Here is a 22,218-nt window from a genome sequence, read left to right as displayed (position 1 = left end):
AAGGGGACTCATGAAGTGGTAAAAAGCGGTGCAAAAGAGTTTGCGAGGAATTCTTCTTCGACTTCGTCTACTACCAGGGAGTCATTGTTAAAGTCGGAATTTCCGAAGAAAAGGAATTTGTTAATTTGTTTCTCCGGAAACATGGTTTTGAAGTAATCTTGAGCTAAGCCCTCGATCATGCTAACCTCTCCATTTGTAGATGAATCGGGATACTATGTCCTCGTTTTGAAAACATTTACCTCAATAAAAAGATGGCCAAAGGACAAGGACATCGAACCATCTGGCGGTTTTATGGCGTTGGCGTGTAGAAGAAGGGCGCCCTAAAATGATAGGTGCAGTCGTTAGTGACTTCGCGGTCGAGGATATGAGGTCGGGTGGGTAGTAAAAATTTTGGACTTTAACCAAAGACGTTTTTCAACCACACCCTTAGGATACTTAATAGACCGATCGGCTAATTGCAATGTCATTTTAGTAGGTTGCATCTCCTAGACCTATTTGTTTATACAAATAAAAGCGGGATAAGTTAACACTAGCCCCCGTGTCTAGTAAGCGATTAAATCATGTGAGAATCTCTAAGGTGCATTATCTGATAGGGCGACCGGGGTCCTTGTACTTAACAATTCCATTATTTTTAGGATAAAGTTGAAGCTATTCGGTTAGAAAAGCGTCTTTAGGTATCTTTGGTCTTACGCCTAGTAGTGCCACAACTCCTTAAGAAACTTAGCGTGGTTAGGTAGCTTTTTATAGCCGAGAAAAGGAAGGTTTATCATTAGATTTTTGAAAAGCGTTCCTAATCTCCTAAAAGTTAGTATCCACTGGTTAGCATGGCTAATTTAGAGGAGCGGTGGTTTAAGCTCTATATTTAGCGTATGATGGCTCGACTTGATGTGTAACCTTGGCTTTCTACGTTTCTTAGGTTGTGGTTTTAACCGGTACCTCTACGGTGGTAGGTTCTTGAGTTTCTATTTCGGTATCTAGTTCGATATCCGGTGTAGAATCTTGATGGGGTAACTATAGGCATAGTTACTTTGTTATCAACCACTCTTCGAGCGGAGAGTGGTGATGGCATTTAGCTGACCTACTGAGTTGTAGTTTCCGTACTAGTATTACCGTTTACCTCAAGTGTTTCTTTGTTCTAGGGTTGGGTATCGCTTGGCACGGAAACCGCCTTTTGGTTGGGCTTTCTCTTGGGCTAACTATTGTTTTAAATTATTAACGGATTGTAGAATGTGTTGGTTAGATTGAGCCATGGTTTGAAAAAGTTGTTGGCTCACTTGTATGAAGGTGTCAAGATGATCCGGTTGTGTGGGTGTAGTAGTCACGGGTGGTGTATTTGGAGCTATCTGGCGTTGATTATTTATGGTATGGATTGTGATAGTTATTATTTCTAGGAACGATACCTCTATTAGCATTATAATTATTATAACTACATTGACCTTGTGCTTGACTTTGTCGAGGTTGCGCTTGGTTGTTATAATTATTATAATTACCCGATCTGTCCTTGTTGTGGTGGAGCTTGGTTATAAGCGTGCGTTGGCTTAACATATTGATTATTGTACCCAGTAGGTGTGACTTGTTGGTTATTTCTCCAACCGAAGTTGGGATTTTGTCTCAAGGGCGTTAGGTTCACTATTAATGGAACAAGAATGTTCATAGGCTATAGGGCCGGTGGGAGTCGGGATCTTTCGGGACTCTAAACGAAACTACATGGATTTGAATTTACATTCATAACGGGGATAGACTTTTGTTGTATTGAAATGGCCTCTACCTTTTGTGAGGGATTCAATTAGAGTTTTAAGCTCGGGATCTGATTTAACCTCAAACATCTTGGTAGCCTTAAGCATTGTTGAAGAAGAACTAGCGGGCGGGGAGTAATCGTCACTACTGATTATTATTACGCTTAGTCGATCTTCCAAAATTTATATGCCTCTCGAGGCTCCTTTACTTAGGAAACTACCCCATTCATTATGTCTAGGACTTCTTTATGGTGGTGTAGAAGTCCTTTGAAAAAGGCCACGAACTAACGTGTCTTTTGCTAGGTGATGGTGTGGACACTCTATAAGGAGATCGGTGAAAGCGATTCCAAGCCTCACGAAAATGATTCATGAGGATTACGTCAAAAGAAGTGAATCTTGGAAAGCATTTCATCCGTCTTTAGAGGGTGGGTAAAATGTTCCATAAACAATTTGAACAAGTTTGGCCCACGAGTCCGAGAATTCAGCGCAGGCGATTAACCAAGAGCGCCTTATAAACTAAGGTGAAAGGGAATACCCTCAATTTAATTTGTTCCGCACCAACCGTAGGATGGTGGAATGTTATAAGGACTTGTTCAATCCTACGCGTGTCTTTGCCGATAAGGTTTTTCATGGTCTAAACCATGAAAAGCGGGTAACAAATTAAATATATTTGGGGATTCGAAAATCCCCCATCGGGTCTGCTAGAGCGATGCAAGATTAGGGGCTATCGCTCAAGGCTTTGTAAAAGTCGGAGAGAGGAGTCTCTCTTTCTTCGACCCATTGTGTAGGGTGTGGTTGGTGGGATAGTAGTTAGAGGTGTAGTGATTGGTATACTCGATAGATTTGTTTGTTGGCGTTGACGGTTAATTATGTTGGTGTGTTTTTCTCCGACCGGACCTTAATCTCATGCAAGTCTAAGTCTAAACACGACAACAATCCAAACAATCTTGATATATTAGTATGAACCTCTGGCGGAGATCGCGAGGTATGGAAGAAAGCGAATACGATAAGCGTCCTTGCTTCGCTTATGAATAGCGTCTTGTTTGGCGTGTTGGTGTAATTAACAATTTAGAACAACGAAAAACTTAAAAATCGAAGTTGAAACAAAAACTGTAGAAATCCGGAAAATTTTTCTTTGAAGCGCGAGTGCGCTTCGCATAGAAGCGTGATCGCTCCGTGTTCGATAAGTTAGCTGGCGAATTGGCGCTTCGGGTATGAGGTGGGTCGCGCTCGTGGTCCAGTGAAATCAGGGTGGGTCGCGCTCGTGTTCCAGGCTATAGGGTGCAGGTGCGCTCCTTATAGGCGCGGTCGCGCTCAGTGTAATTTTTCGCGGAATTTTTCAACACTGAAACGGATAACCACAGTATGAATCAAACAAGGGTGGGTGAGTTGATGAAGCTTTGATGAAAACTTAGTGGTATAGTGTAGAAGCATTGTAGAATCTATTCCACTCTAGAAGGTCGTGATTCGCTATGAGAATGGGTGGACGACCTCACATGCTAGTTAGTATTTGGTAGAAATGCCATGAACACTAGGGATTAGAACTTCGAAATTCTTGCGAAGTAAGAGCGTAAGAATCAAGATACAAGAACCTATGCTAGGTTATCAAGTTGGATTCGAGTGGATTCAATTCCCTCTAATCCTTTATCAAGATTCAAAAACAATCATATTTCCATAACATTCGTAGTTTAAATTCAAATAATCAATTTCATATTGCATCGTAGTATAATTCCCCCTCGTAAAACTCTCATTAGACTTAAGACCGACTAATTAGATTAGAAAACATTCCATGCTAGAGCACTAGGAGTGGAACGAATTTGTGACTCCACTCTATTTCGATAGATTTGAGAGTAGAAACGTTGATAAACATATAGGCAATTAAATTAAGTTTTAGTTTACTTACGTTTTGAGTTTTATCGTTCATTTCGTAAGTAAACTATTCATTTTATGTTTTATCAAATGGCGCCGCTGCCATCTTAATCTCGTTCAAGACAAGAATTCAATTGCTTGAATCCAAGGGGTAAACTATAGTGGTGAGTATTCCCGCCTGTCACGCGGGTGACCCGGGTTCAATCCCCGGCAACGGCGCCATTTGATAAAACATAAAATGAATAGTTTACCTACGAAATGAACGATAAAACTCAAAACGTAAGTAAACTAAAACTTAATTTAATTGCCTATATGTTTATCAACGTTGTCACAAATTCGTTCCACTCCTAGTGCTCTAGCATGGAATATTTTCTAATATAATTAGTCGGTCTTAAGTCTAATGAGAGTTTTACGAGGGGGAATTATACTACGATGCAATATAAAATTGATTATTTGAATTTAAACTACGAATGCTATGGAAATATGATTGTTTTTGAATCTAGATAAAGGATTAGAGGGGAATTGAATCCACCTCAATCCAACTTGATAATAAAGCATAGGTTCTGTATCTCGATTCTACGTTCTACGGCAAGAATTTCGAAGTTCTAATCCCTAGTGTTCATGGCATTTCTACCAAATACTAACTAGCATGTGAGGTCGTCCACCCATTCTCATGGCGAATCACGACCTTCTAGAGTGGAATAGATTCTACAATGCTTCTACACTATACCACTAAGTTTTCATCAAAGCTTCATCAATCCCTCTAATAGAGGGTTTAGCCTCGAATCATCAACCCATCATTTCCCATTGAATTATAACTACACATCATATCAAAATTCTAAGTTTACTAATCTAAATTAAACAATAATTGAAATCTAATTAATTAACTAAGAATGAAATAAGAACAATAATTTAAACTAGATCTATAAATGCAAATGACAAAAATCGAAATTGAATAATAATAACTATTTTATTTATCTAATTAAATGACGAACAATCATTCAAGGAATTAAATAAAAACAAGATATGAAACTAATTAAATTAAACTAATTAAATCTAAGAAAAACTAGATCTAGAATTAATTAATGGAGGCTACTAATCTAATCTTTAATCTAGGTCTAACTATCTACCATTAACAAAGAGCTAAGCTTTTGTTTTTATACATTCAGATCCAAAAATCGTGCATGGGCTTGGAGCCATGTTTTGGGCCAGAGAATCAGGCCCAAAACCCAATTCTTTCAGTCCAAAAAGGCCTATTCAGCTATAGTTGGCTTCAATAGACTTTTTGTCCACTTCTACTCCTCTGATTGGGTCAAGGCTTGGACCATTGGAAAGCTCTTTCCGAGACGGTCGTTTTGAAATAAGGTAGGCCCCATTCCGAGGTCTGAGTCCAAAGATCTGACGCCCGGAAGTTTAACTGACTTGTGTCTTTGTTTACGCGCGCGTCGACTTTTCAGCTTTTGACCGGGCTTTAGAAAGGCTTTATCTTCTTGAATCTTGGCCTTTAATCATGGAAATCCTTAGTAACCGACCTTTGCTCCTTTATCTCGCTAAAGTGGCACATTTCTGCACATAATGGACTTTGAAGCCTGAAATGCATAAAAACACGTAGTCAGTGTTAACTCTTAATTATTACTCACATAATTGGTCTAAAAGTATGATTATTAAGGGGTTAAAACTACAGTTTTGGGCTCTTATCAGATATGAAGACATTTTATCATTTCAAAAGACTCATGGACTGACAAGTTCCAACATCAGTGAACTTCTTCTTGAACTGCAAAATCACAATATCTATCCGATTCCTGAAGCCAAAATAAATACCGTTGTAACAATTGCTCTAACTATTACAACAATCGCTAAATCTTCTGAGAAGCTTAGGAACAACTGCTTCTAACAAAAAAATTACTCTACATTGTTCAATTGCACATCTCTTTCCCTTATATCAAATATCTATCATGCGGAAAAACACCCGCCCATCCTCACTACAAAAATTCTCAACATTGAATTTTTCTGGAGTGTTGTACCCAATATCATAACCTAAAACATCACCACTAGGAACATGACCAATAGCTTCACCATTAGGAACATCACCACCACTTCTTCCTTTAAGTTCAACAGAAAATCAAAATAAAAGAGTTGCGTGAACCATACAATCTAAGTTTACACTATAACGTCATCCCCATCTAAGTTAAACAAGTATGAAACCAAAACATGTGTCGTACCTTGCTCACCATTGTGTTTTTGCGGATGTGGACACCTAGGCTTTGTGTGCTCCGTAAATTGGCAGTTGCTACACTTGTACCTTCTAGATCTTGGTGTTCCTTTATCCAATCTCACTAAGGCTATGAAACAAATAACATTTACTTACTTATAACCCAAAGAAATAAAATGTCATGTGCTCCAAAAGGAAATTTCTAAAACTAAAAGTGAGATGTACATGCATGCATGTTATTATGACTTCCCACACCTTGTAGCAATATATTTTGATGTAGGTAAAAGATAAACGGACACTCTTATCAATGCCAATTGTTATCCACAAGTCTATACGGAAATGAATTTTATAACGTCAAACTTTCAACTTACACCCTGTATCTCTGTTCAACTCATCATCTTCCTCACGTAGGTCGGCAACTCGAGCAATGCGTTCAACATAGTTGTGGTTAATACTTGGACCTGTAAAATAGTGAAACACAACGAAAATGTTGCCGAAATAAAGTAGAATCAACAACTAATCAAAAGATACAATTGGAAATATAGACATTACAAAGTTGGGACCATACCAAAGAAAAAATTGCAAAGGTAAATATAACTTACCTCCATCCTTCGGGTGCAAGAGTGGGCATGTGGGTTTTGTGTGACCTGTCACACCACAATGGCCACACTTATTCTTATTCGTCTCATTCTGACCTTGAAGTTTGCTAGGATTTTGTGGTCGGCCTTTGGATTTTACATGTGGGGGATCATTAACCGATTGCCGATGTGTGGTTTTACGCAAAGTAAAAGACATCTCAAAAGGAACACGTAGGCTGCCTTCATAAGTTGGTGAAGTCTCACCGGTTATTGGATTTTCCGTTGGACTGTTAGGCATCTCAAAAGGAGCATGTCGACTACCTTCAGAAGCAGATGGAGTTCGGTTCTTTGTAGAAAAAGAAGCTAAAAAAACTTTGAAAGCTTGCTGCTTTTTGTTGTTTGTTTGGGAGGCACGAACATATGCCTACATTTGGTTGTAAGATCACCAAAGCGTATAGCGAAGCGGCTTTCGGTCGAGAAAAGTTGGGTTCTCCTAATCGAACAACCGATTTAGCATCCGTGTCCATCTCTTTAAAAAGCAGCCCTGAGGTATCACACCAACGTCCTCATGTTTGTAAACTGAAATGATATGTCTACATGGAAATCCAGACGACTCAAATAGGCCACATGAACAGCTAACATCCTGCAATACAATATTGTATCTCACAGTCGACTCTTTTTGCCTATTCAAATGGCGACTCATGGTGTACACACGAATATTGTCACCCACATCTTTTTTATCGTCTGCAGTGTACATCACTTCGTCCTTTAATTCCTTCTTAAAACAATCAAAAGAAGCTCGCATATATATAGATACAACCTGATTTGCATAATCGTTCAAGTGGGTATGAAGGATTGGTTTGGTTACTTTCATCATCACCTCTTCCTCGCTCTCAGTGCCGGATATTTGCAACTACCACTTCCATTTTTCCAAACAGCTCAAACAACTGCATTCCAACTTTCACATGAAGCCGGATTACGGAGTTTATACTCTCACAATGTTGGGTGCTTCTGCATCCGACAAAGAACTCACCATGGAGATATGATTCTGCCCACATCTCTTTTTTCTTGTATATCATGTTCACCCATTTGTTATTACTGACTTGGAATTTCTTCCCGAGTGTTTCCCACCTTTCTTCGAACTCATTGGAGGAGCACTTCATAAACATAATAGAGCAGAAATCTTTTGAAAATCCAAGGATGTGAATATTTTTTAGGCAATTTTTCATAATGTGCCCAACAGCACAAGCAGTGTTTCAATTTAGGAGAGTAGATCTCACAGCCTCACGTATCGTCGGGTCACCATCAGTGATAACTGACTTAGGGTGTTTGCCATACATTGCGCCAACTAAAGATTTAAATACCCACTCGTAAGACTCCACACACTCACTCGTCAACAATGCAAAACCAAACACTACTGTTTGTCGATGGTTGCTCACTCCAGCAAACACAACAATCGGCAACATGTACTGATTGCTCTTGTATGTTGAATCAAACAACAATACATCTCCAAAGCAACTGTAGTCCGCACGTGAGGTGGAATCTACCCAAAACAGTCTAACCAGCTGCCCACCCTCATTTAAGTTATAATTGTAATGAAATAAGGGATCTCCCTTCACCTTGTTATCCATGAAAGCCAACAGTGTGTTGGCGTCACCATCAATACATCGATTTCTCCTATCAAACCTCATATGATTATACAAGTCTTTCTTCAAAAAACCAACACTTGAGAAACATCGATACTATGTACAAAAAACATCCATCACCTTGCATTTACGAATACCAACATCAACTAGGCTCGTAGCAAATTGCAAATCTTCTTCACTTACATTTCTATGTGATCTTAAGAACATCGAGCTTGGATCTGGTACAAGTGGATGTGTGTGTTCCCCAATAAAATCCTTCACAACCCACAAATTTGATTTAAAATCATAACCAACTTCAAAGCGGGCTTTACATTTAAACCTACTGATGGCCTTCGACTCTCTGGATTCGATGTCGCGTTTTCTGGGTGTCACCCTATTTACATTTCATTCACCAGCAGCTGAGCATAGAATCTCCGCTTAACACGAACACCATCTGTATGCATTCTATAAGTATCTTTACGAACACTAAAACCGACTAACTTTGCATATTGATTGTAAATTGCGAAAGCCTCCTCAGTCGTCTTGAACTGCATAGAATAGAATGTTGCTTTGTCTACTTCAAAAACTCTATTAGCCTCACACCCATCACTGTCTCTATTACTATTCTCATGAATTTCAACATTTTCACCCTCCCCCATAGATGTGACATCCACAAAATCACTATCCTCATACGTAAAACTATCAAAACATGAATTTCGAAGCCAATCTTCTTCGTTATCAGAGAAGTGATTCATCATCAGATTGCTACATGAAACAAGTGCACTTTTAGCGCATATTCACTTGTTTTCTTACTCTACGAAGTAATCACAGTGGTAATAGTAAAAAAAAACACATAAATGTTTGAACAGTATAATGGTCAGAACCAAATAACTATGGTGCTCAAACTATATACCACTTTGGAAAATTTCAATGTCAATTTCATTTGACATTAAATCATACACCATTCAATTGTGAAATTTTACTTAGACATGAAAAAGAGAAGAAGCCAAAAAAGAAATCAACTAACTTCATACTTATAATTGTTGAAGATCAAAGTACATTATGAGAAATGGAGGCAAGAGTTCTCAAGTTGAACGGATTTTAGTGAGAGGGAAAAGTTTAGTTCGCGTCATTCTAAATGTTAGAGGGAGAGAAGATGTGTTGTTACTTTCTTATCCTTAACTATTCATTTTGCTTGTAGCATACTCCTATTAAACTACTACATATAGCATACGCATATTAAATTACTAAATATAGCATAACACTATTAAACTGCTAGATATAACATACTACGATTAAATTACTATATGTAATATACTACGATTAAATTACTAGATATAACATATAATTAAGTATCCAACAACAAATGACATTGTAGTCTACTTGCCATTAGATATCGGTTAGATATATCATCCGACCTCATATATCATACTATTTTTGTTTTTGTTTTTTATAAGTGAATTCGGTTTATTGAAATGAGGTATGATCCGACCTCAAACTTATTAATCCGATTGTTTCTTTTCCGATTTCTTGGTTTTTGCCATTAAAGCACATCTTTTTTGACTTCTTGGTTTCTGCCATTAAAGCACAACTCTTTTTTGTTTAGAGAAAAGGGAGCATTAACGTTTTAACCCTCACTTGTTGTTCACTGTTCCTTTTCCTCAAAACTTAAAGACCCGGTCAAAAATTTTAAAATGTGTGGTTCAGAGCACTGCGCACAGTGCACCCTAGCTTTTCGGATAAAAAAAATTAGAAAACTTGAATACCAAGAAGGTTAAGAAGGTGGGGACTCTGACTCTACTTTCATTTAAGGAAAAAGCATTTTGCCATAAACAGCGTGAAAGCAGAAACATCCATGACTTCAACGGTTCAACCACAGTCACTTTGCCCCACCTTCACCTTGCATGTACGAACTAATACTCGTCTGAAACTATTTAGTTGGTTAATCAAAGTCAAATACATTCTTGTATATGAATTTTTTGTAAAATAAAAAAGAATAGCACATAACCAGAAGAGTAGTTGCAACTTGCAAGCGAAGCTCATCATTGTAATAGTTGCAATCAAAGTCTATGCTTTCCTTAAACATGTCTAAGCTAGGTTTGAAAATGCTGGTAATGAGAATCTTTATGTCTTATTCAAAAGATACACAACAAGGTTTTTGTAAATGATAGGGAATATGATACCTATGTTAGGTGTGTGTGTGTAAACTTCTGAGAGAGGCGAATAAGTTGGAGGGGCAGGGTGCAACAAGTACTTCTCTTTATTAAACGTTACACTCAAGTGTGATCCAGTTGTCCTTTTTCAACTATCTTGTTTTTGTCACACTTGTTTCAACTTTCGACTAACCTTACCAATTCAATTTCGCAAGTTGAAGCGTTGGGTGTCTTCCTTTGTTGTTTAATATCTCTTTATTTTTCTTAATGGCTGATTCTCGAATTTCCATTGTGTTGGAGCAATTGGCCTCGTTTGTCCAGCAAGAGGTGGAACTTGTCGTAAGTGTTCGCGAAGAAGTTGCAAAGCTGATTAACACACTCAAGGTGATGCAAGCCGTGCTCTACGATGCGGAGGAGAAACAATTTAAGGAGCAAGCAGTAAAGGTTTGGTTGGAGGAGCTCAAAAACATTGCCTATGCTGCTGACGATGTTTTGGATGAATGGCATACTAAAACTCTCATCACGCAAAACCAGGGACCCGATGTCCAAGTCAGTCGTGGCACCCGCAATCAGGTTCTTTCGTATTTGCTCTCTCCTTGCTTTTGTTTTAAATCAATTGTTGTACACCACGACATTGGTAAGAGAATAAAAGAAATACGAGTAGGCCTAGATGTGATTGCCCGTAATAAGGACCAACACAATCTCATTGTCACTACCGACCGCGATGAACCTAGACAGCTAACTAGCTCTCTTGTCGATGTATCCGAGATATGTGGTCGTGATCATGATAAAGAAATTATATTGAATAGATTGTTAGATGAAAGTAGCCGTCGTTCAAGTCATCTCCATAGTTGGAACTGGTGGTTTTGGTAAGACAGCACTTGCCAAACTAGTCCTTGAAGAAAACAAAGTGATGACTTTTCGAGAAGAGGATGTGGGTGTGTGTCTCCGAGCCATTTGATCTTATAAGGGTTGCCAAGGAGATCACTAAACAAGCTCGAGAAAAGGTTCCAAACATCTTTGGGTGGGACACTCTGCATAAGTCTCTGTGCGATTTAGTCAAGGGAAAAGGTTTCTTCTAGTGCTGGACGATGTTTGGACAGATGATGCCAAAAACTGGAACCCGTTGAAAATTTCTCTAGACGGTGGTGCTGTAGGAAGTAAAATTTTGGTCACCATGCGTAATGAAAAATTTGCAGACATGATAGGCTCTACATATAAACATAGGTTGGGAGAATTGTCTGAGGATGACTGTTGGTCATTATTTTTAGTCGTATTGCTTTCCAGGGAAGAGAAGAAGATCTTAGCAAGTTTGAGGAAATTGGTAAGAAACTTGCAAAGAAATGCAAGGGTGTCCCTCTTGCTACCAAGACTTTAGCAAGTCTTATGCGCCAGAAGAAAACAAAAACGGATTGGAACAATGTTTTGACAAGTGAAACATGGGATATGGAACATATTGAAAAGGATATTTTACCTTCTCTTTTCATGAGTTATTACCCTTTGCCCTCAATTTTGAAGCATTGTTTCATGTATTGTGCGATTTTTCCTAAAGATACGGAAATCTTGAAGGATATGGTGGTGAAGTTATGGATGACACAAAGTTTTCTCGGCTTAGATGGAAGCAAAGATCTTGAAAAAATTGGGGAAAAATATTTTGATGATCTCGGTATGCGTTCATTTTTTCAGGATTTCAAAAGAGATTCGGAAGGGCAACATCACACACTGTAAGATGCATGATCTTGTTCATGATTTCGCCCAATTTCTCTCAAAGAGTGAATGCTGCATTCTGGAGACAAACGACACAAAATTCCATGAAAGCAAAGTTCGTTATTTAGCTACTACGGGAAATATGGAGATTTCGTCCAAGATATACAATGCAAAGAACTTGCGAACGTGGTTAACACCCCTTGAACCAGTACATACAGTTCCTGTTGAGCTATATAATAAATTAACATGTCTCAGGACATTGGATTTGGGTGGTAGTGACATCGACAAACTACCAAATGAAGTTGGGAGATTACTACATCTAAGATACCTTAATTTAGGGGGTACCAAATTGTTAGAGTTGCCCGAGAGTGTATGCAGTTCGTATAATTTGCAAACTTTGGAGCTCACTCAGTGCAATCAGATCCAGAAACTACCTAACGGTATTGGAAAGCTAACTAATTTGAGACACCTTGAAATTCAAGGAACTGATGCTCTGGGTTACTTGCCACAAGGGATTGGGAGTTTGCACTTCCTTCAAACATTAAGTAAGTTCATTGTGGGTGGTTAGGCATGGGATGCAATCTAGGAGAACTTAAACTTGTCACTTTTCTTCAAGGGAATTTGAAGATTGAAGGATTGGAATGAGTGGTAGAAATGAATGAGGCTGCTGAAGCAGAACTGAGGAAGAAGAACCGCCTTGGTGGACTAACTCTAAAGTTGGGAGATTTAGAACAAGTGGATGTGGAAAAGATGAAAGGTGTTTTCAAAAACCTTCATCCTCCTGAAAATTTGGAAGAATTGGAAATAATGGGGTATCCAGGCCTCCAGTTCCCTAGTTGGAACACAAGCGGGTCGAACCTAGCCAGTTTAAAACTTCACGGATGTGGAGCACTTACAGAATTGCCTGCTGCTATGGGAAAGATGGAATGCCTTGAAAAGCTAGAAATAGCCGGAATGAGTTCGGTGAGACACATTGGTCGTGAGTTCTATGGGGTTGGCATTGGTGGCAGCAGTAGTTTTGTAGCATTCCCAAAGCTGAAGTCACTTTTATTTCGTAATATGGTTGAATGGGATGACTGGGATCTTCCAATTTCTAAGGATATAAACGTCATGCCACAGCTGTTAGAGCTCAATCTGGAAAATTGTTTTAAGTTGAGGAAACTTCCTGCTCTCGGAAGACTACAATCCCTCCAACTTCTTTCCATTGAAAATCTGAAGGCAGTGAAACGAATTGGAAGTGAGTTTTGTGGAGTCGGCAGCATTGATAGTAGTGACTCTGGTGGTGAGGTGATAACAGCAGCATTTCCAAAGTTGAAGAAACTTGTCTTTAGAAATATGAAGGAGTGGGAGCTTCCAATTTCAACAACAACCATGGGGGATGCCCCACAGACAATAATGCCTTGTCCATGTGAGCTTCAATTGTCTGGTTGTCCAGTGTTGAGGGCATTACCAGGTCTTGGAAAGTTAAAATCTCTAGAAAGCCTCCTCATATGGAGATTGAATGCCGTGACACTAATGGGTGGTGAGTTTTTGGGAATTTCAGACGATGACGATGTACACAATGGTGGTTGTTCTACAGAAGAGGAAGGTGTAATAAGCAGTGGAGGCGGAGAATCACGAGAGTGGCGGGGGTCGAATTTGCCTTCCCAGAAAGACAGAGTGGTTATTATGCCTCTTCTCCGTCAACTTGTCATCCGCTGGTGCTATAAGTTACAAGTAATACCTCACTTAAGTCCCTCAGATTCAATGATGATGTAGGTTTTTTTTTATCAAAGTCACTACCTTTATGTGATGCCGAATGCTCCCACAACAACAACAATACTTACCCATATCCCAAAACTGTTTTCACCGCACCCGTCACTCCCCAAGGGTTTCAACCAACTCAAAGGAATTCAAAGCTTGTATCTTTACTCTTGTCATACACTTGATTTCGAGCTCAAGGAGTTGAACCATCTCACCATGCTTCAACATTTGGAGATCAAGGACTGTCCTATTCTGAAAGAGTGGTTTGGAGAAGGAAAGGACTGGAGCATCCTTTCCCATGATTGATCACGAGGAGATTACAAACTCTTTGTGGAGGAGGAGGAACTCAAAGCCCCAAACAGGTAACAATTTCTGATTTTTTTTTGGGTATCAAATTAAATATGCAGGAAACTCAAATAGAATTCGAATTAAATGCTTGACAGCTTGAGTGCATAAGATAAGTTGAAACTTCAGAGTGGTACTGTACAGATAAATTGGTCACTGTTTTATCATTACCGTTTCAACAGTTTTGAGGGTAAATTGATCTAATAATGATCTCTTCTTAGTTTCAACAACTGCTTCCAATCTTTTTTTTTCTTCTCTTCTTGCTTTTGGTAAATAATTTCTATTGCTAAGCGTATTGATTCACTGATTTTTGTTATTCAATTTTCAACTAATACTGCTATTTGACAGTTTGACACAAGCTGAAATGCTGATGATGGTAGGGTGAAGTATCGTTGGTTAGCTCAAATGTGTCTATGGTGCCTAAATACACTATTTATGCGCACATAGAAGCAAGGTAAACACTACTCCTCTCAGGGACATGCATGTGTATGTTTTTTGTGATTTTGTATTATAGATAGAATTTCAATTTGTCTTTCGGATACAACTTCGGTTATTTTTCTTTATTTTTCTACTTCCCATTTTCAAGTATGACCACATAAACTACTCAATATCATTCAGGAGTTTTTCTCATTGCTTATAGTAAATAGTATATATTTTAACTTACTTAATATATTTCTCTTTATTTTTCTACTTCCCATTTTCCACAAACATATCCTTTCATGGAACATTTTTATTGAAAATTTGGACAAAGTTAAAATTATAGGCACCTTATTCCTGTGGATTGTTTGTTCCACACATAAGATAGCAAGTTGAAGATGTTTGTCGGAATCTAAAAGGCCTTTCAGAATTCAATTTCTTATTATTGCATTTTTATGACAATTTTTACTTAATTTAATATATACATTGCTAACCGATTTCGTTATTGGGGCTTTCAACAATTATACATTTAAATGATTTAATTAATGTTTTTCCTTATTATTGCCTATTCATATAATTTTTTTGATTCCTTGGTTTCCAGTAGGTACACTCAAGTACGTTTTTCATTATTGAGATACCATTAACTTTGAATACGCAAGCAGACGTGGAATTTGAAGTCAATTGAACGAAGATGCACAAGAATATTTAAGTCATGATCAAGGACCTCTATTTTCAAACCAGGTACGTTTCTTGACATTTCCTTTTTTTAATTGTCTGGGCTCAAGTTCAAATTCAAGTATGACTACATAAACTACTCAATATCATTTACGAGTATTCAGGAGTTTTTCTCATTGCTTATAGTAAATAGTATTTATTTAACAGATGATAAAGTGTATGTCTTGATTGATTGTAATTCAAGTCATGTAATAGCTTTGCTTTGACAAGTTTTGAGTTTGTCACATGTTATTTTCTTTGTAAAGGAATTTGGGTTTGTTCCCTGGTGTTTTCTTTCTTTCTTGTTTTTTTCCCCTCCACCCCCTCTCCTTTGTTTGTTATAATTTTGTTACTTTGTGTAGATTTGAGACCATGGGCTTCATGTTAAAAGATAAATACAAATGTAATTTTTTTTTATAGTGCAGTCATAATAATTTTGATTCTGGATAAGCTTATATGTACATGGATAACAAATATATGTACCAAGAGTTTACCTGGACTGGAAAACAATAACCAATTGGTTTTCAGAACAAATTGTGTGCTCAATAAGTGTCACTTAGGTCCTTCCCCTTATTAAGTTACTAACAATCCAATGGATTAAACAAGGTAGATGCTTAAGTTTTCATCAACTCTTTGTACAAAACTTATAATCCTATGAGAAAGATAGGAATTCAAATTCGATAACCGCTTATTAGAACTTTTAATCCTTTGTTCTTCACTTCAAATCTTCTTCTTCTTAATTCCTTTCTCTCTGTTTGAGGATCTCAGCATCCTTTCCCATTGTTAATCTTTTTCAACCATATTGCTAAAACTAATTCTAAGTGCTTGTCTTCCTTCGGCAGTGGAGGGTGTATTACTCTGATGTTGATATTATGGAGTCTGGGCATAGTGCTTGTTTTCCCAAGATCACTATTGATAACCAAGAGAATACTAGGTGCGACTGACTTGTCCGCCTTTGAAGAACTTAATATAGTTCTCAAACTAAAATAACTAACAGGTAATTTATTTGTTTGTGTGTGTGGTTTTTTCTTTAATTTTATCTATGTGTCTGTATATCTAAACAAGTAATTTATACACCATTGACCCTTCTCTATTTGGCAGCCTACTTGATACATGAAGAAGCACCTGAAGGCATCGAAATGCTCTGCATTGAAAAGGTTGCTACGATTGTGTCTTTTCCATGGAAGTATACCTCATTATATTTTATTGCTCTTAAAAGGAGGTAGATTTCATGATTTGGGTGATATGATATTACATTTTCTCTTTTCTTTCTTATTAAATGCAAAGTCTAACTGAAACTGTTCTCTTATATAGACTGAGACTTGTAGGTTGTAACAATGGCATTAATACTGTAGGGGAGTGATATTCTCTATCCAGCACGCGCTTAACATGGTGGAACTAATACACCGACCTATGGTCTCAGGTCGCATCCATGAGCCAACATCGCCCACGGGACGGATCGCAACATCATGCGAACTTCGCGGCGACATGCGGACCCCTATCCATAAGCAATCATGGTGAAGGTGTACTTGCACTCATCATTTGTCGATCCATCGGTCACGGCCGCCAAGCTACTTGCCCAGATCGCCACTCCTCATCATCACAAAGAGACCTATGTAGATATTTTCTCACGTGCTCCCATGATCCACACCCCACATTGGTGACATCCTTTACGTGGAGGGTTAGGATACACTTCGATCTCTATAAATACCTCTCCTATGAACTCACGCCGGACTGATTCTACTCGACCCCCAAGAACCCGGAGTAAGATCGTGAGGCGGTTAAACTCTCAAAGCCGAACTCGGTCTCACCCATCCATCCATACCAGTCCCCCAGAGACTGTTTGTAAGGGAATATCACATCACACCTTTACAAATACCATATCCTATAAATAGATAGCAAAGTCTCAAAGAGAGAACCTTTGATAGGTTTAAGGGTTTCAACCTTGATTCCTTCACTATCTTTCTTTTACTGTATCAACATGATTACCACTCAGCTCAGATGCCTTATAGTTCGAGGTTTTTTGTCTAGAAGTTGTTTGCCTTAATTTTGACCTCACTCATGAGATGGATATACATATTTGAAGGTGCAAATTTGTTGCAAACTTCCTAGGAATTGGAAATCCTTTTTCCTTTTTATTATATTAAATATTTGGTTAGTTGTTGAAAAACTGTCATCCATAATCCATGAGCGCAAGCGAACACTTGTGTTGACTCTGAAAAGGGTGGCTAAATGTCATTTGGTTTCTGTTCCCCCCTCCTCTTCCATTTTCTGTACCAATCTTTATCAAGCGTTGATCGGTATACTGATATCAAGCATTGATCAGTGAACTGAGAACCAAACACATCATAGGAAATTGCATCCTGTTTGTTGGGAGATCTTAATAGAATAATTAGAATAATTTTATGTGCATCTTCATGATAGTTAATGTTTTTCATGGACATATTTTGGGATTATACTATTTCAATGGACTACAAATGTCAGTCTGTTCAATGTGTACGTTAATCAGTTGGTCTAGGAGTATGATCAGTTTACCACTTTACACAAGAAACTTCAAACTTCTTGTTGTTCTATTGCATGATCATGTATCGTCTATGCAAGTTAGAGCGAAACAAAATTATGATAAAAAATATCAGTGTTATGAACCCCTTGGCCAACTGGACAATTTGAAGCTTTGATTCATAATTTTCATGTCATGGAGAACCCTTTCAATATTCGGTGCTTTGAAACCAAACCCCTTTGAATAGGGCTTTTTGAAAAAAATAGAATATGTATCTCTTGTTATCCTTTGGGTCTTGATTTTTTTAGTTATTTTTGGTGATTTGAATGAAAGCCCTGTCCACAAATGCGGAATTTCGTTTGTATATCTTCTTATTTGTAATGTAGATGTGATTGAACAACTTGCATTTTAAATAATTTGGGATATTATCAATTTCTGATTCAAAATGCCTTTTCTGTTCTTTGGCTTAACCTTTTTTCCCAATTACCACTGATGGAGTTTGAGGTGTTAGTATATATAGGTGTTGCATTTTTTGTTTAACAGATAGTAGTTGATAAACACTTTGTGATTAACTTTCCAGACAAAATTCCCTTGGATGGGGCTGTGGCGTTATTATGTGCTGGGAATACAGTTTATAGTCCAATGAAATACTTTGGACTCAGCGAGCATGGCACCAATTTGGGTGTGGGGGGTTTGATGGGTTGGGTCATGTTGCTGTCATATTTTCCAAGGCTTTTGGACTGAAGGTTACAGTGATCAGCACCTCTGTTAGCAAGAAAAAGAAGCAATTGAACAACTTGGTCATTCTCGATCCAAATTAGCTGCAGGTAGACAAATACTCTTGATTCTAAGTTATATAATCTCTTCCCTATTTAAAGGGACACTTGGTTTATGAAGTCACTTTGGAATTATTAATCTATCCTTGTTTTCCATATCCAGGTTTAGAAAGTGACAAGCTGCTAAGTGGAACGTGTGTAGAATTTCGAAATTGGAACTTAATGATAATGTCTGACACATGTATGCCTCCCTACATACAACATTCCTCAAGAGCTTCTGTACGAGTAGCAACAAGCAAGCATAGCGAATTGCTTCTTGCCGACGAGTGGCTTGTTAGATTTCTGAGAACGCGTGCCGAACCTTTCTATTCATCTTTGAAGAACCTAATATTTTTTTGGAAGGATGGTGTGTTATCACACAATGATCTTGCCTATCCAAAAGACCACATGCAGTTTTCTTCTGACTCAGATCTTTAGAGAATGGGGACTCCTCCTAACGTGTGTTGTTGCTCATTGAAAAGCTAGTTGCATGTGGTTGCGCCGCCACACATCGATGGCCATCTCAAGAGCGGGGAGGCATCCGACGACTCTGGTGCTTCTGTAGCTGCCTTTAACTCCTTGTCCGCTACTAAACAGGTCTGTGTTTTGTTGAATTGAGGACTTTAATGGTTGCTACTGATGGGACTTGGTGATTGCAGGTCATGTAAGTAGTGATTGTTGTTCTTTTGTTATGTTTCTTTGATTTCATCATGAATCATGACACTTGACTAGTTAGTATAGGAAACGATATAAAGAGAAACTCTTACAAGTCATAGAATTGATATTTGTGTATTGTGCGATTGGTTTTGTTATTTTGGCATTAGATCAGGCCAGGGCACTTCTAGAATGGCATAATGTATCTCCCTTTTGCGGATGTTGTGGAGAAAAGACAGTCCTCACAAAGGCGCATTAAACTAGAGTTTCGGGCACTAGAGAATGAAATGCAGAAATAGGGGAAGTCTGCCTATCACGTAGAAGCCTCACTCCACTCTACTACACTCCACTCTACTCCACTATCATGCAGTAGCGCTACTCTCCCTATCGGTTGAGGCCCCCTCATTGATGGTGGAAGACGGAAGCAATGCTCAAATGAAGAATGCACAAAGAGAATCTATCCATGTTGATTCAGTGTGCCATTATATATGATACAGAAGCGATTGCAGGTCATGTAAGTCGTGATTCTTTTTTTAGTTATGTTTTGTTTGATTTTCCAAGAAAAGGGTTTGATTCAAAGGGAGATTCAATTCCAGATATTTTCTGAATTGGTGGTAGGCCAGAAAGCAGTTTTTGGTTGAGAAACCAGCTATAGGCTTATTTGACAGAGAACTGACCATTTTTCTCTGGTATCCAAAGTATTTTTGGGAGGTTAATTTGATAGATAGCACTAGCTACAGCCTACAGGCTCAGTAAGGAGGTTGTCAACATTAGCTCTATTCCATGTTTGGCCATTAGGAAGAATAAAATTCAGACACAAAATTGATATTAGGATGTAAAAGCTTGGGACCAGAAGGCTTTTTAGCAGGAAGGGAAGGATCCAGTTATTTTTCAATATGTTAATGTGAACGCCTGTTTTAATTGCCCAGCAAGGTAACCGACATATTTTATTTCCTGTTTGTATGACATTTTCCCATCATTTAGATGCAGATTTCTTAGCTTTCCATTGCAAAACAATCAGAATTAGAAAAGTACTTGGCTTTAATAACCCTGACCCAGAATAAGTTGGTGCAATATTGATACATTTATGGATATTGGTAGTGCTGGATGTTGGGCACCTTTTTCTTTTCATTTGTTTCCTTTTTTGAGTAGTCGGGGTTCCCAAATTTGTATATTTGTTGGTCATTTCACGTCTTACTTTTTCTTTTTCATTTTTTTGTTCACAGCCCAAGAGTGAAAATCTGACCATCTAGTATACTAAGATTGAATAGTGTATCTTCGTAGTAGTTTCTTTTTTATATGGTTCCTGCAATTGAAGAGTTCCAGATTTTTATTTAAAATTTTCATCTCATTCTTAGCCAGGAGAAAGCTTGGAAGAAGCAGTGAGGAGAGAAACATGGGAAGAGACTGGTATTGAAGTAGGCTGCGTCATCTATCACAGTTCTCAGCCATGGCCTGGTAAACTGTTTTGCTTCTTGTCTTGAGTGGTTAACATGCTTATTGATCTGTTTCACTGCATTCATACTAGCGGAGTATGGTGATTAGTATAGAGAATCAAATTCCTGTTAAACGTGCAGTTTTGCAAATTGTGCTAATTTGGGACTGGTGTAGTCGTTGCTGGCAATATATTTGAGTCAGAAAAACAGTCTATTTATGGTACCAAATTTTAAAAATGTTACCATATTACCATTATTATTTTAATCTTAATTATCTGAATAACCAAATAAACCAAGTAGGTTTGTTATCATCAATGAATTACTATTCTGGATAATTAACAAGGTTGGTATTGTCAATGAATTACTTCGTGATAAATTTCCAGACAACATTCCCTTGAACGGAGCTGTGCCGTTATTATGTGCTGAGAATACAGTTTACAGTCCAGTGAAATGCTCTGTACTCAGTGAGCATGGCACCCATTTGGGTGTGGTGGGCTTGATGGGTTGGGTTATGTTACTGTTATATTTGCCAATGCTTTTGGACTGAAGGTTATACAGTGATCAGCACCTCTGTTAGCAAGAAAAAGAAGCGATTGAACAACTTGGTGCCTGTTATTTTTTGGTCAGTCACGATCAAATTAGCTGCAGGTAAACAGATACTCATGATTCTAAGTTATATAATCCCTTCCCTTTTTAAAGGGACACTTGGTTTATAAAGTCACTTTGGATTTATTATTCTATCCTTGTTTTTATCCTGGTTTTGATAGTGACGATCTGCTAAATTGAACGTGTGCAGAACTTCGAAAGTGGAACTTATTGATGTGTCTGACCCATGTATACCTCCCTACAAACAACGTTCGTCAAGAGCCTCTGTACGAGTAGCAACAAGCAAGCATAGAGAATTGCTTCTTGCCGACGAGTGGCTTGTCAGATTTCTGAGAACGCGTCCTGAACCTTTCTGTTCATCTTTGAAGAGCCTAAATTTTTTGTGGAAGGATGGTGTGTGACACATTGATCTTGCCTATCGAAAAGACCTTATGTAGATTTCTTCTTACCTGGGCTATTAAATCGTTGAGTACTCCCCGAGTAATCAATGAGTACTCGCTACTCGCTGCTTAGCCGATGCGACTAACAATTTAATCCCCGATTACAATCGGGCTCAAAAACTCTCCAAATACTTGGCCGATTAGGTCCGATTAGCCGAATAATTGTATTCACTATTTTAATGTTAAACATTGAACTTGACATTTTGCCGATTCGACCAACCCTCAATTCTGTAAAGTTCTACATTTTAATCATATTTATTTTAGTTGATTGAGTATTTTAATTGTTTATTGATTGATTGGGTTTTTAATTGGTTTCATTATATTGGTATTTCAAAGTTAAATATATTTAATAATTATTTGTAAAGAAATATAGTGTTAGGAAAAATCGTCCTATTAATCCCAATTAATCTCCGGCCAATTACACCTACTTGCTACTCGCTCTTCAAGCGTGTAGCGACCGAGTAGCGATTTAATTGCACAGCTTCTGACTCAGATCTTTAGAGAATGGGTCCTTCCCCTATAGCGCGTTGCTGTTCATAGAAAAGCTAGTTGCATGTGGTTGCGCCGCCCAGCCACAGGCGCAACCACAAATTGATGGCCATCTCAAGAGCGGGGAGGCATCTGATTCTGGTGCTTCTGTAGCAGTCTTTAACTCCTTGCCCATCCCT

General features: G+C 38.2%; 1 pseudogene across 1 annotated transcript; it reads left to right on the top strand.

The window, feature by feature from the left end:
• Positions 1-9,768: 9,768 nt before the first annotated feature.
• LOC147510308 (putative disease resistance protein RGA3) lies at positions 9,769-21,825 on the top strand (annotated as a pseudogene). Its single transcript, XR_015216001.1, has 12 exons — positions 9,769-12,443; positions 12,527-13,985; positions 14,317-14,422; positions 14,987-15,126; positions 15,942-16,096; positions 16,201-16,256; positions 18,180-18,426; positions 18,539-19,078; positions 19,244-19,582; positions 20,427-20,526; positions 20,888-21,152; positions 21,301-21,825. The product of XR_015216001.1 is annotated as a putative disease resistance protein RGA3 (transcript).
• Positions 21,826-22,218: the final 393 nt, after the last annotated feature.

Source organism: Coptis chinensis, chromosome 3, assembly GCF_015680905.1.
Source record: "Coptis chinensis isolate HL-2020 chromosome 3, ASM1568090v1, whole genome shotgun sequence".
NCBI lineage: Eukaryota > Viridiplantae > Streptophyta > Magnoliopsida > Ranunculales > Ranunculaceae > Coptis > Coptis chinensis.
Note: the sequence above shows the minus strand (reverse complement) of the source record. Positions and strands in the feature narration are given on the sequence as shown.